This window comes from Canis aureus, chromosome 10 (genome assembly GCF_053574225.1).
Source record: "Canis aureus isolate CA01 chromosome 10, VMU_Caureus_v.1.0, whole genome shotgun sequence".
NCBI classification, from domain to species: domain Eukaryota; kingdom Metazoa; phylum Chordata; class Mammalia; order Carnivora; family Canidae; genus Canis; species Canis aureus.
The window spans coordinates 61,901,579-61,917,507 of NC_135620.1; the positions used below are offsets into that span (position 1 = coordinate 61,901,579).

The following is a 15,929-nucleotide window of genomic DNA, read 5'->3' on the forward strand; positions in this document are numbered from 1 at the left end:
AACTTGGCAATCAAAATCCCTTCAAAATCTTACTGCAAACTTCTTCCAATCCCCTTTTATATACCTTACATCCCAGCCACACGGAACTTTGCGTAATTTCCCAGTAAGATCTCGGAGCAGTTGAAGATGCTTTGACTTTACTCATTGTATTGCTGAGTATCCTTAATTTTTTTTCTTTACCGGTGGAATTCAGATCAGCCTTTTCATACACCCACCAAGTATATGAAATTCACCTTGTCCATTCCACCAGGTATCTCTTCTCCAAATGCTGTACCATACCAAATTATTCATTTCCATGCCTGTCCCCAACAATTCCTAGTTTTTTATTATGGCATCTATGACATTCTTTTCTACTACTTGCTTATCATCGTATGCTATTTCCCAAACTACAAGCTCATTGAAGAAGGCAGGGACTGAGTCTCATTCTTGTTTTATTTCCTATCTAGTGCTTAATCTATTTCTGATCTAGTGCTTAATCTAGCCCTGGCTCATGACTCAGCTTTTCATTCTGAGTAAAATTGGGACTTAGACTTGGCTCTTTACTGAACAGTGGATTAGTGACACCGGGGAAACAACTTACTAGTATGTATTTTCAATTTTGTTTGGGGGAGATTGATAAAAAGAATAAAAGAGAAAGAAAGAATAGTTTCTTAAATTTACTTTTTTTTTTTTCTCTAATGTTTGGAGAGATAAAACAAAAAAATGGAAGACAAAATATGCCTGTTCTGATCCAGCCTGAGAGCTAGATCTGACCTGGATAGAAAGAGCAACAGCAGGAAGGAACTGAAGGGATTATAAGATGTAATGTTGTAAAACTTTAGAAAAGAAGTGCTATTTTTGAGTCCCAATGGAAGAATTTCACAGAAGTGGGTGCAAAGTAATTGCCCTACCCTATCACAGTCTGTAGTATGAGAATGTTTGGAGCAGTGACCCATGAAAAAAATCTCTGTTATGACCAAATAATAGGGGAGATTATTGGCACTCAGCAAAAAGTTTCACTGTTCTAGAAAGCTTCAGTGGTCATACCGGGGCAGAGGGCCTTCCCACAAGTTTTTGGGCATTAGACCTTTGGCAAATACACCAGAGCAGAAGAACATGAAAAAATTTATTCCGAGCTCATATAAACTCCCTTTTGGGGATTCCCAGATATAGTTGTATTTATTCCCAAAGAATTAAGCAGACTGAGGTTGTGTAATCGTGCAGATTAGAATGAGGAGTCATGAGAAATTTAGTGTTAAAGTTCATGCAACCGGACACTTAACCAAAGCTGGTAAGGTCTAAGGTCATTCAGGTTACATAAAAGATCTAATGAATGAGTGAACAATAAGTGCTTGATGTGATGGAGGTCAGAGTTTTTTCACTATTACCAAAATGCAGGTTTTATTTTCAGTACCAGGCCTATCCTTTATAAGAAATGATGAACTCATGTCATTGAAGGTCTGTTTCCAATAGGAGTTCATTATTTTAAAAGCTTAATTCAGTGGCTGGCACATAGTCTAGGTTTGATTCCTGAGCCTTTATCCTCACCTAGAATCAACTGCAAGCCTTTTATAACACTATGTATTTTTTTTTCATCCATGGAGCAGTAGTATCAGTGAACTACTATTTATCCACTATATGGTACAAAGGAAAGCTACATATGTAATGTGATTTGTAGTAGGAGATAAAAGAATCTCTATCAAATAAAGCATGATGATTTACTTAGCCTTACTATTAACTAAGGGGAAAACAAAAAAGTATACAGAGTTAAAAAATAAATGAAACATTAATATAGTATATCTATTCTGTTGTGCAAGTGCCTATGAGATGTTAAGTTGAAATATTGTCTAACATTTTGCCGATAGGGGGAAAAAATAACAGCAGATGGGCCAAGCAGAAGGCAGAACAAAATCATTTTATATTCTTTTCAATATAGTTTTTTTTTCAGTTTCATTACAGATAGGACTATGATAGATAATTCTACATCAGAAGACATGCATCAGATATTCTTGCAATTATACACATGTGTTACTTTTAGGGCTACTTTCACAAGTAAGATATTACTAGTAAGTTCTTTTCCAGGAGGCATGGATGAAATGAGGAATCCCTGAAGAGTACAAGAATTATGCAGGATGGTAAAAGTGGAGAGGCTTCCACTAGGAAGCTGCATTCTGTGATGCCACTGCCCTGCATTTAATATTGACTGATTTTAGCCATGAAGATGTTTATTAGTTATCATGCACTACTCTGATCTTGTTCAATTTGTCATCAGGAGCAAAGTGGTATAACAGCAAAGACAACAGATGTTGGGGATGACAAGCCAAATTATTGGAAACTCAGCCAATAATTTCTCCTCAAAAGTAAATGGTTTGACTTTATAATCTCCTGAATTCATTTCTTTCATAAGCAGCCCATGGGTTTGCATTGTTGAATTGGAACGCCATCTGTTTCCTGGACGCAGATAACCTTGGTTCCTGCCCCACATGATAAGTCCACCCGTCACAGTTCAACTAACATTCTCCTGTTATTATAAACCCAAGTGCAGCATTCTCAGTCAGGACCACAACTGGAAGACTGATAATATTCCCCCAGGAAATTTGCGTATTTTAGCACGCTCCTTCAAATCCAAAGTTTTGAAACAAACGTTGTCCAGCCTATTTTTAAAATATATTTATGATGGTAAAGAAGCATGTTTATAAGAAGTCTTCTGTTAATGTTTATGTTGAGGCACACTCATTTGTTAGTAATGGAAACTAGTTTTATTTAAATAATACTTTATGCTGGTTCACTATTGGCAAAATATATATTAATTCACATTGATTATAATAATCCTATGATTATTATTCAGGATTTATAGAAGAGGGAATCAAGACTTGAGAGTTTATTTATCAATTCTTATTGAGAATTTCCTGGGTGTTGGATAGGAGAGGTATTAAGGGTTTAGCTGTCAGTAAAATGGACATAGATTCTGACCCCACGAGTCTTAAATCTAGTAGAGGAGACAGGGCTTAAATATGTTATATTGATAACTATGAAGAAAATTAAAGGGGTATGATCAGAGAGTATAACAAGATAGTTTAGTTTAGAAGGGAAGGTCAGGGAAGCCTTCTCTGAAGAAGGGACACTGAAGCTGACACCACAAAGATGATTGGGAGTCACCCGGGCAAAAAGTACAAGAAAGAGTGGGGTAGGCAAAGCTTTAGGAAGGCTTTCGGTGGGAAAGAGGTTAGCTCTTTCCAAGAACGGATGAGAGACAGTGAGCTGGCTCAAAGGTAAACCAAAGGAAAAGTGAGATGAGGAAAAATGAAGTAGGAAACAGGGGACCTATGGGGTCACATTCAACATCTGCCTTACTTGCCCAATGTCACACACATAGAAGTTGGCCTCACTGAGATTAAAACTTGTCTCTTAAAAAAAAAAACAAAAAACAAAAAACAAAAAACAAACAAAAAAAACTTGTCTTTTGATTTCTGTTCTATTTCTCTTCACTTCTTTATGGTACTTTCTTCATTAAAGAAAAAAATTAAGCACTCGTATAGGACCATAGATTTGCGTAGATGAACAGAGGCTGCTGTGAAAACAAACAAAACAACAAAGCAACTTGTTGCTCCTTCAGGTTTGTTGCCTGAAAACCTGTTTGTTGTTTTTGTTTGGTTTGGTGGAGGACTTAGGTCAGTCATGTGATGATTCAGTGATGAATAAGCTTGTTTCCTGCCAAATTATCATGGGTAGAGTGGTTATTTTCCATGAGCAGCTTTGTGTCATTGTTACTTTAAGCCAGATAACTAATTTCTTTGGGGACAAGTTCCCTCACCTGTAAGAAAAGGCTGAGAGAATTTCCTAAGAAACTTTTATCAATTGCTCCTGGCAGTTATCTGCCCACCACAAGGGTAATCAGCCTTAAGTTGCAGTTGCCCTGCAGATAACAGAGCAGAGAGAACAGAAACCCTTAATGAAATCATTGAGCCTTTGTATCACTCAATGTCAAAGCTTGGTCTAGCTCTCTGCTTTCTGTAACGGGAATGAAGAAAACAGTAATGATGGCATTTCTAATTAAGCTGATTGAAGTGAATTTCTCTATAGCTGAAATCATCAATGTATGTACCTTTTCTATCTTAACATAAATTTGAGGCTCTATTGCATGTGTTCTAGTATATTCTGGACTTGTTAGTACACATTTCAAAGGCATATTTTTCTGAGTACTTCAAGAGTGCAAAATTTTATACTAGGGCAAAGATGAATGAGGTGGGGTCTTTTCCCTTGAGTTGCATACAAACATGAAAAGGGGCAAATGAAATGTACAAATGCCAGTTATCTAAGGCAGATGCATATATATTATGAACATAAGTAAGATGTGATGCCTAGGGGTGCTTGGGTGGCTCATTTGTTTAAGCATCTGACTTCAGCTCAGGTCATGATCTCAGGGTCCTGGGATTGAGCCCCATGTCTGGCCCTGTGCTCTGCGGGGAGCCTGCTTCTTTCTCCCTCTCCCTCCCCCCTCCACCTGCTCATGCTCTCTCTGTCTCTCTCAAATAAATAAATAAAATATTTTTAAAAAATAGATGTGATGCCTATTAATCCCACTTACATCCTGTGCCCTATCTCTCCCCTTCCATGAGTTTTTTGGTTGTTTATAATATCTAATATGTCAAATCCATACCTTGATTGAGCCGACAGATGTTTTTTAGGAAAAGATATTTTCTTTATATGATACATAATACATACATTTGGACTCTGAAAGTTGTGATAGTGAGTTTCCTTTTCATCTCCTTTTTCTTCTTTTATTTTTCATCTCCTTTTTCTATGCATTGTAATTCTCTTCTCTACATCAGCTGTGGTGGGTTGAATAGTGTTCTCTAAAAATAAAATTAATGTATACCCATAACCTCAAAATGTAACCCTATTTGGAAATAGAATCTTTGTAGGTATGATCAAGGTAAAGACTGAAATGAGAGGGTGGTTGTTGAACTATATTTCTTACCAAAGAAGAAAATTTTAAAAATGAGAGTTCCTCTGGGCTGTGGGTAGAGGATGAGCTGAAGAGCAGCCAGAGAGCTGGCACTGAAGGAAGTCTCTAAAACAGAATTCTGAACTCATAGCGTTAAGAGAGAGGGTGGCAGGAGACCCATAACGTGTGTGGCGACCCAATAATAGAGGAGAGCTATATAGTCTCCCTCAAAAATAGCAGTAATCAGGGGCACCTGGGTGGCTCAGTGGTTGAGCAGCTGCCTTTGGGCTCAGGTCGCGATCCCAGGGTCCCAGGATCAAGTGCCACATGAGGCTCCTTCCCGCAGGGAGCGTGCTTCTCCCTCCGCCTATGTCTCTGCCTCTCTCTCTGTGTCTCTCATGAACAAATAAATAAAATCTTTTAAAAAGAAAAAGCAGTAATTATAATAAAGCTGGGACCCTGATAAACCATAGCAAGAGTTTCCCATGCCACCATAAGATGATTGCAGTAGAGCTGGTTGCCTAGGGTTTCAGGTACCTAAACTGCTGAAGCAGCCCCACTAATTTCCCATGGCCCCAGGGAGGCCTCACTTCTTCCCATCCTCTGAGATTAACAAGGAGATTAACTGGGAATAGACAGCCATAGACCCTCTATCCTATGCTAGAGCTTTCCCCAGAGTATTCCTCCCAAATGCAAACGTGAACACATCAGCAAATACTAGATGAAGGAATGATAATGGCCAAAGGCCAGTCAGGACTCTGCATTTCATGGATGTGGGTCTGTGTTCCGTATTAACTTTCTGTGTTATCTCGTCACCATGTGGTCACCTTACCCTACACCCAACATTCTCCCTGCACGGAGATGCAATTACAGGAAGAAGTGCAAGGGAGGAAATATCGATTTGAGGGAATGGCAGTGAAGTGACTACAAGCAAACTTGAATTTACTGGTTTTACCTAGAATTGCCCAAATTAAGTTTCTCTGACACCAGGTTAAACAGTAGCTTAAAACAGAGATTAAATTTAATTATAGACATGACATCTAATTTTCCTATTTTGTTATCCAAAGTCTGTGGACTTCATAATTGCATTTCTATACAACAAAAAGTAAATTAGTTGTAATAAGCCAAATACATTTATATTTGTTATAAATAGCCTTACCCAGCTATAAACTTTGATAGTGTACAGAAAATAACTTGGTCTCTGTATATTCTCTAACAACACATTTTCTGTATGATTTTACCTCTTTTCTAAGGTGTAAAGATAATACATAATATTCTATAAGCAGTTCTTTACACAGACCTGTTTTCTTTTTCTCACTTTCCAAGGTGAGATAATTGCAAACAGAACTTTAACAAAGCCATATACAGTAGATTTTCTAAAATGGATAATTGGAAATATCTTAAACACTTAAATATAGAATAATCAAGTAAATGAAGATATAGTGTGAATTAGTGTCGGATACTAAGAGTCAGAATTTCAAAAAATATTTAACAGTGGAAGAAAAACACTCAGTATATATTAATCTGACAATGATATAGAAAGTTAAACATATAATTTTTCAGTTTTAGTATATTTATTCCTTTCTTGTTTGGGTAAAGTGTGTTTGTATTTCATCCATATATAAAAGGCCCCTCTTCACTGATTATCAGTCAAAATGAGTCAAAATCATCCTCTTTTGTGCTTCATCTATGCTCTGCACTTAGTTTTCATTACACTGGTGGCTTGTCTTATTTCTAATCTTGCTGTGTCCTATGTATCTTTGTATCACCAACCACTAGCATTGAGATTACCCCCAATTAGCTAGTAATTTGTTTGTTTAGGGCATAGAAAATAGACAGGACCCTGATTTTAGATCACATATGCAAAACAAGATTTTTGGTTAATTGAGAAGTTTACACTTTAAATGGGAATTGTCAATATTGATAAACACTAAAATGAGGAGACAAAAGAAAAGGAAAACTGGCATTGATTTCAGGATTTGCATACAAATTTATTGAACATTCATAAAATGAAATCCTCTGAAAATGCCATGGAAACTCTGAACATATATTTGAAGGAGGGTATATTTCTTCCTTGGATTCTGTCAAGAGGTCAATTGATCAATTAGAGAGCTGTCACACCAGCGATTTATCTTAGAACTAGACTCCTCTTACCAGCAAATTGTTTGATGAGCATTAAAGTCACAAGACTGTGTTTCATTTGAATTGTTTTTCCTTTGTTAATTTTCCAGAAGGGAGGAAATTAGCTAAAATGAAGAAGAAATTGTGTAAAGAGACAAATTATGGACTAATCATTGAAACTCCAAATGTCATTTATTTCTGTTATTTATCAAGAATTCAAATTGGGCTTTCATTAATATTATACCTCAGGACTCTAAGTCTATACCCTGACTAATATAAGAATCATAGTCTCGGGCATAGTTCTGATTCTCAATATATAGTACTTTTAGCTATTTTAAACTCTATTTGTGATCATCACTAGCTTAAATTTCTGCTAATAATGGAATGCTTACCAGATCTTGATTGGGTCTTTCAGTACTTGCCATGGGTCTAACTAAAAACCTCTCTGAAGTTCTTGTATTAGGCAGAATTGAGGTATTTTGTAGATTGGGGTTACAGAAAACTGACAAAGCAATAAGGGTTAACAGATCCTCCTTCCCTAACCCCCCAAATCCCTATCATGCAAATTGATGGTCTACTCAATTGTAACTAACCAATAGTGTGAACCAGGGCCTTCAGGAAAAGCCTGAAGTAGAAGAACCAATAACCTAGGACATTTAGAGGGAGAATTCATTTCCACTTGATTTTATGCCTTTCTACTTCTGTCTGCTAAGTTACAATTTAAAATTACCTCTGAAGAATGAGACTCAGCAATACCTACAGCTGAGCACCAGTCCAGCTGATGGACAGATGTCCTATAGTAATCTCACTGTTTTGAGTTTTAAACATACTAGCTCTGAATTGCATTGCCTTTTAAGTTCCTGCTGACTCCATGAAAGTAATAAAGAACAATAGACCAGAACTACAGCCATTATCTAACCTGGTGGTTCTCAACAGGAATAGTCGCACATTCCAGGAAGCATTTGAGAAATTTGTGGGTGCATTTTTGGATGTTGCAATTTTTGGGGATCTGACTGGTGTTTAGCGAGTGGGGGTCAGAGATGCTCCGTAATGTGTGGGACAGCTACCCACAATGAAGATTTATCTCACATCCTAGGTAATTTGTGATTTGAAGATCAGTGGTTCTCAAACCTTAGCCTGTTTCAGAATCTCCTGGAAGGCTTGTTAAAGCGCAGACAGGTGGTCCCTACTCCCAGTTTTTGATTCACTGTGCCTAGGATGGGGCCAGCGAATTTGCATTTCTACCAAGTTCCTAGGTGATGCTGATGCTTCTGGTCCAGGGCCCACATTTTGAGACCTATAGCTCTAGATAGGTAGTCATGTAGGTGGGAGACTGTTTACAGCTCTGGGTCAAAAAACTAGATCCACTTTACATATAAAAAGCTATTTTTGCATGGTTTTAATATACATTGAATATTTTAGTAATGTAATACCATATAATTTAAGAGATATGAATTTTGTTGTGTTTAGGATTTAACAAGAGTTATTTAACAATTCAGAAAGTCCTTTCACCCAGAATTAGTCATCATCAATGCCAGGCCAGCACCAGCACCACCTACCTCTGTCTGCCTATATTTATAGCTTTTGCATCTAAATATGTAACAGAGATTTGAAACTTCTTTTAGAAAGCCTACAACTAAATATTAAATCAGTAAAGAGATATGAAAATCAGATATTTCTCCAATATTTCATTAATAAGTTATTTCAAAATATTTATAAACACCCTAGAGCAGCGCAGATGTAAAATAGCCAATCTATTATAACACACAGATGTAAAAATTACTGAAATCATTCGTTTTGAGTATGCTAGTTGATTTTCAATCTTATTCTTTTGTTTTGTTTTGTTTTTAAGATTTCTTTATTTACATGATAGAAAGAGAGAATACAAGTGGGAGGGAAGGGGCAGAGGGTAGAGGGAGAAGCAGACTCCCTGCTGAGCAGTGAGCCTAACATGGAGCTCTATCCCAGGACCCTGGGATCATGACCTTAGCCAAAGGCAGATGCTTAACCCACTGAGCCACCCAGGTGCCCTTCAGTCTTACTCTAGTATTATTCTCAGAGATCTATTACACATCTTCTCTACTTCCTCTTCATTGCTGTTTACTTTTCCAGTCCACCTTCTATTCCCCACCACATGTCAAAGGATACAATTTCTAAGGTCCTTTTAGATATTATAGACCAGTAGAAGGATTTCAAGATAGGGCATATTTTTTCCTACACCTAACTTTTCCATGTCATAGAGTAATTATATGGATACTACACTTAAAAATAGGATGTGTTTTGTTTGTAATGATAATATATTCCCTCATTGTATCTACTTCTCCATCTCTAATCATTGTCATGTTAACTTGTTTTTAGCTACCATTATTTCTCTCCTTTTCCTACAATATACAGGTAAGTCTGACCTTTTTTTAATTAACTCTAACATTATTTTTCTTATTTCAGTGTGCACTCTTGTGTCTCTTATTTTCCTATGCTTCTCCTATGGAATGGTTTCTGATCACCTGGTATCCAATAAATCCAAATGTTCCTTGTAAGGAATATAATTTTCTGACCACTTCAACATGTCCTTCTGTAAAGCCATAACTGAACATTTGCCAATTGAAATATACATATTATTTTATTATGAATTACTTTCTCTTCAGTTCATCTTTATGTATAGTTAGAGTGTGATACCTATTTTGGTGGTAATTTTTCTATAGTAGATTATATTACATACGAATTTCACTTCAGGATAACAAAGAGGGCATTAGAAATATTTGTTATAAAAGGGGATGTTGGCCTGGGTAGAACTGAGAACCAATGATCTAGTCCAATCCCTGGTTGTTTTTTTCATAAATTAGGTTCACAGTGAAAAACTTTAATGTATTTACATGAGAACCCACAGCTGTTTAGAGAAACTGATGCTTCTAAAATCTGAGTGTACCAATTTCAAGTCCAATGACCCTCCAACTAGAACGAAAATAATGTAGTTGCTTTGTCCTTTTCCCTATTTCAATGTAAGAGGCAAGAAGCTGAGTACAGAGATTTATGCCATTTCTGATCATGGATCATAACAGCAACTGAATTTTCTTTATGGCCTCAGGTATAATTTTTCTATGGCAAATTTCACTTATTGGTTTTTCTCCATCTAAAATCTATAAATCCACAGGTTCTTGTTTGAGTCAAAGAAATTGTGTTGTAGATGATCCCTTTTTCATTATAGCATACCTTTGCTCTGCCTTCCAATGCTAAGAAATTGGTTCAGGCAGCACTTTGAAAGGGATACATTTCCCAGGAAAAGGCACAGAAATGGAGGCAATCATCTTCAACTGACAGAAAAGAGTGGTGAACTCAGAAAGACTGAGAACATAATCAATACTGAATCAGACTAAGCACAATGAAGTACCAGATTATTAGAGAGCCGTCTTTAAAGTGTGATACTTACAATCCAGGAGGAGTCTGGGTGCTTTGGAAGCTTGGCTCAGCATTTATTAAGCACTCCCATCGCACACATCATGGATTGCTGAGAGTTGGTCAAAAGTTTACTACCACCGAATGCAATAATTGAATATGTCTTTGTGTGTGACCTGGAGAAATGAATCATTTTCAGCAGCTTATATTTTTAAGACTTATTACCTTAGCGTTCTATAGAGGATCAATGCCCCTGCATTGGTTTTATTTCTGTTATTGTTATTTTTATTGTTGTTTTATGGTTATAGTTTTTTGTTGTTTGTATTTTATGTTGCTCTCTCAGAAATAAGGTCATTATAAGAAACAACATGAAATTAGTGCAGGGAAAAGCTTTGGTTATTCTAAGGAACCACATAATTTTGGTTTTCTCCCTCTGATCATAAGAAATGTGTAACATATCTAGTCGCTCCTTTCATCTTTTCTGCCTGAAATCTCAGAGCCCAACTTGGAATACAACTATACAAAATATTTGGGCCATTATTATAGGCATATTTGTCTTTTCTGTCCCACTCCTATGATTTTTTTTCTATTTTATTATAATTTTATAGAGTTCGTTATTGATGTAGTCTGTTTTAAATTTTTCATTGAGGGTGCCTGGGTGGCTCAGTGGTTGAGCGTCTGCCTTAGGCTCAGGTTGCGATCCCGGGGTCCTGGGATCGAGTCCTATATCAGGCTCCCCGTAGGGAGCCTGCTTCTCCCTCTGCCTATGTCTCTGCCTCTCTGTGTGTGTCTCTCATGAATAAATAAATAAAATCTTTTAAAAAGAATCTTACATTGAATGATGTGGAGGATAGACAAATAGATTTGAATAAATAGGGTCAAAATGCTCGTCTCACAGGCAACCACTTTGATTCCAGTAATGCAAGAGTTTGGTTTCTTTTTTAAAGTGTCCACTTGTCTTAAACTTGAGAAATAGATGTAGTGTCTTAGAAAAAGCAAATACCTAAGGGCATTTGCTTGGAGCATTCAAAAAGGATCACTAGGGAAGAAACATTCATTAGACAACAGAATAGATTTTATACCTAATTAAAGAACATTCTCAAATAAAATTAAGTAAGTTCATAGAGATATCTTGGTGCATAGGTTGACACAGGAAGAACTGTGAAAGACATCCTACTTCTGTCCCAGCAGAGAAAAGAAGAGGCAAAGAGATAGGGTATCTTGGAATCAGCAAGCTCACAAATGAGGTGACATCGCATCTAACGCTCATGATCTTGGCTCTAAAATTTTGTAAATCTTTTAAAGAAAGTAAAGGCTGCCATGAGAGAAAATAACAGGATAGTTAGTAGAAGTGTCTCTGAAGAAACAACATGTAAGCAGACTAGAAGGGTAAATTCAGCCAGCCAGGTGAAGAGTGGGCAATGGAGAACATTCCAGGCAGAGAATAGAGATCCCAAGGTGGGAGAGCACTTGATGCCTTTGGAGACTAGAAAAGACTAGGATGGCAGATATATAATGAGCTAGAGTAAAAGTAGGGTAGCATTAAGTTGAAGACCTGGGCATGGGGAGAGTTTAAACAGAGCAGAGGCGTAATCAATTTGCATTTTTAAAATACCAGTTTGGCTTCCATGTATAGACAACACTGTGTGTGTTGAGAAGGGAAAGGTGGGTAACAGAAGACACAGATAAGAGACTGTTGCAGCAGTCCACAGGAGAAAGAATAATGGCTGAGACAGAGATGATGTCTGGAAAGTTGGCAAATGGGGGGCCAGATTCTGGATGTATTTTGAAGGTAGAATTGATATATCATGGGAGCAGAATGAATATAGGGTAAGAAGGTAGGATGTCTAAAAATGGTTCTCGGGTATTTGGCACATAAACATCTAAGCGATTATGATGTTTAACTTGATCAGAAGATTAAGGGAATTGTGGGAATAGAGTAGGAAAATGGTGATAGGTTTTATTGGAGCAATCCTAATATTGGCATGTCTATAAACCATCTAAGAGGAGGAGCACCGGGGTGGCTCAGTCAGTTAAGTGTCTGCCTTCAGGTCAGATAATGATCCCAGGGTCCCTGCTCAGTAGGGAGTCTGCTTTGCCCTCTGCCTGCCATTCCCCCTGCTTGCACATGCCCTCTGTCAAATCAATCAATCAATCAATCGATCGATCAATCTCCTCTTAGATGCCATGTGATTCATTGGATAACTAAACCTGAGGTTCAAATATGATCAGTAAAGATATACATTTTGGAGTCAATGGCATGTACACGACTTTTAAAGCCATGGTAATAAATGCTGTCACCTAGAGAGAGAGTATAGAAAAGAAAATTCAAGAGTTCCATACTTCCCTGTCTTTTCCTTCTTCTACCTCTTTGCTCCTAGGAGCAAGCCAAGGGAAAAATTACAAAGAAACCCATGCTCCATCAGATCCTGGGGCTGTAATTGAGTGGATGATACTTCCTTATCACCCAGATGCCAGTTATGCAAATTCTGTTAATTGATTCAGTGGAGATTTGCTTGACAACTGGATTGTGATCTTCTAAGAACTTTATCTCATGGGTGTTTTTAGTTTGTTTTTGTTTTGTTTTGTTTTGTTTTTGTCTTTGCTTTTTTTTTGCATTCCACTTCCTACTCATTTGAGCAGTGAAAAATACCAAGGACCCATAATTCTAATTTTCCCATTATCACTAGCATTGTCTTTAAACAAAATTAACAAAGACTGCAGGACCAGAAAAGGCAGCGGAAGGAAAGAGTCACAATAATACAAAGGAAGCCTAAAGAAAATAGATGTATATTGGGTTTTCAATATTTACAGGGCACACTCGTCTATGCTTTTCCTATAGCAAATATTTGGGGTGGAGTTATCTGACATGTCCCAATATCTCAGGTATCATGTGGACACTGGAGGTGGAGGAGATAGGGATAAGCCTTCCAGGAGCTTACACAGTATTTCATAGTGTATTGTATTTTATCTAACTTTCAGAACAGCATATACTTTTTTTAAATCTCCCATTTAACAGGTCCAGCAATTAAAGCTAATTTGTCCATCAACACCCCAAAATAAGGAAAGAACTGGTATAAAATTTTGTATAGTAGCTATGTTCCAGGATTAAGTGATTGAGTGAATAAAGATATATATAGGCAAAAGAAAAAAGTGTATATATTATATATATAAATATAATATATACACACATATCTTTACAAACATACATGTGTATATATATATTTGTGTATATATATTTGTAAATATATATGTGTATATACATATACACACACACACACACATATATATTAGAAAGCAGAATCTCAGAGTCATTTCATTGAATGAACCCCTGTTTTTATATAATTAAACAAATTTCTTGGTTATAGCCAGAGTCATTACAAACTAAAATCCATAGCCATTTTAAAATAAGCCCAGGAAAGTGAAGCACACAGTGCTTTTATCTTTTCTAAAGATATGGCAAGAGTTTCATTCACGTCTTCAAAAAAATGTTAAATGAGACTTTACATCAAATTAATTATTGAAGAAAGAGAAAAAAATCAAATTTTGGAAAATTGAGAGAGCATAAAATCCTGTTCTATGAAGAGGTCCCTGTACAATTAGGTTTAGTACATTACCTGACTGTGTGGCTAAAGTAGTCTTTTAATAGAGATGCAAAACAGGAATCTGGGCTAGTTCTAGGATAATGGCTAAGTGTTCAATAGGGATGGATGTTAAGTACTCTGGTTTATTACATTCTGTTTATTGCATTTTGAATACCTTAAAATGACAATTTAATGTAACTGAAATTATAAAGAGTGGATTTTATGCCAGCCACTTCTTAGCAAAAACCTGTGAGATATGACCAGAGATCAGAGGCTAAGTCTTTATTACATTATGGAAACAAGAATGAATTTCTAAAAATGAAAGGGCAACTCCCAGCTGTGAAGAGTTTTATGTTTGTTTTTAACAGACTTTCACTCCCAAGCCATGACTCACATTTAAGAGCTTCTCACTCCAGAGCAGACCCTTGAGGCAGGGAGTTTTAAATCATAAACTTAAGGAAACATTGATTTGTTGAAACTTTTGAAGGCATTAAATATAGCCTTTGTGTGACCTTAGCCAGAATGGGAAAACATCGGTCAATCTTGAAACATTGACTCACTGGAAGGTAAAAACCTTCAGCAGAGTATCATGGCCAAGAGAAAAATTTCATGTGATGGTATTTTTGTGTTTGTTTTTAGGAGAAAGAAATATAAAATATTATATATCCTGGGGCGCCTGCGTGGATCAGTCAGTTGGAGCATCCGACTGGGTTTCAGCTCTGGTCATGATCTCAGGGTCATGAGATAGAGCCCCACGTCCAGCTTCCTGCTCAGCATGGGGTCTGCTTGAGATTCTCAGTCTTCCTCTCCCTCTGTCCCTCTCCCCTTGTTTGCATGTACTTTCTCTCTCAAATAAATACATAAATAAAATCTTTAAAAAATATATATATATATACATCGTACATTCCCCTCGGAATATATATATATATATATATATATATATATATATATATATATATATATCCTGGCTTTAGATAGTAAGAACAGAAAACATAAAACCTGTATCTTTTAACTGTTATTGTCATGGGATGATTCAACAACAACCAAAGTACATTTACCACTCTTACTGATATTTAAGGGAAGTAAGGAAAATAGGCAAAAGAAAAAAGAGATGAGATCAATAAGAAGGTGAAGGTAAAGATGAAGAAGAGATTCCACCTAAGAAGCAAGGAGGAGAGAAAGAACATGTGCTTAAAAATATTTTAAAACCCTTTATTCTTAGGATTAGGTTTTGCTGAAGATAACCAAAAAAGTGAAAATGACAGTGGCTTAAACAAAGTAGTATTTATTTCTCTCACACATAAAAGCTTAAGCAGGCAGGACAGCTCTAGTATTGGGGTCCCACAACCATCAGCAACCCTAATTCTTTTTTTGAAGATTATTTATTTATTTATTCATGAGAGACACATAGAGAGAGGCAGAGACATAGGCAGAGAGAGAGAAGCAGCCTCCCTGCAGGGAGCCCGATGTGAGACTCAATCCCAGGACCCCGGGATCATGCCTTGAGCCCAAGGCAGATGCTCAACCACTGAGCCACCCAGGTGCCCCTTGGCAGCACTCATTCATTCAGTCATATTGCCCTGCCCACGGTGATATCGTGCCACATGCACCAGGGTGGCTGCTCACGTACACCCCACCAAGTCCATATTCTAGGTGTTCTTTGGGAGTAGAAGAAGGAAGAAAAGCATTTCCTCTTCTTCCATTAGTCAAGTTTCCTTAAAGTTGCATGTTTTACTTTGTCACATGTCTATACCTAGCTGTAAACAAGTCCAAGAAATGTAAAAATTATTTCAAGTTTAAAATTGGAGTTTCTGTCACTAAGTAAAAAGGGAAGAATTGATATTTCTATGTATAACTAATACTAATTTCCACCCAAACTCATCATTTATTGGCATTTTCTGGGA

The 15,929-nt window shown here is 36.9% G+C and overlaps 1 long non-coding RNA gene across 1 annotated transcript in view; it reads right to left on the reverse strand.

Annotated features, from left to right (window-relative positions):
* Positions 1-6,918: 6,918 nt before the first annotated feature.
* LOC144321768 (uncharacterized) overlaps positions 6,919-15,929 on the reverse strand; it is a 28,273-nt gene continuing 19,262 nt past the window's right edge. Inside the window, exons 5-6 of the long non-coding RNA XR_013387296.1 lie at positions 10,476-10,617; positions 6,919-7,173 (exon numbers count right to left, since the gene is read on the reverse strand). This is a non-coding gene — a long non-coding RNA (uncharacterized LOC144321768). The remainder of the gene's footprint in view (positions 7,174-10,475; positions 10,618-15,929) is intronic.